Below are 205 nucleotides of genomic sequence, written 5' to 3' on the forward strand. Positions count from 1 at the left end.
GGCAAAAGTGGGGCCTCAAATGTCACTCCTGCACCCAGGCTGGCGGCGAGACCAAGCCCGAGTCTTGTGTATCACAGAACTCAAGAAAACTTCGGAATTCTCAACTGACTGACTTTCTAATTCTCGTCCTGTTCTGGTGTTGACAGTATGCCGGGGTCCTTTTTTTGATTACAGGTTTTTTAAGTACAAGCTTGGTTACAAATAT

The sequence above is a fragment of the Penaeus monodon genome, chromosome 25 (genome assembly GCF_015228065.2).
Source record: "Penaeus monodon isolate SGIC_2016 chromosome 25, NSTDA_Pmon_1, whole genome shotgun sequence".
Lineage (NCBI taxonomy): Eukaryota > Metazoa > Arthropoda > Malacostraca > Decapoda > Penaeidae > Penaeus > Penaeus monodon.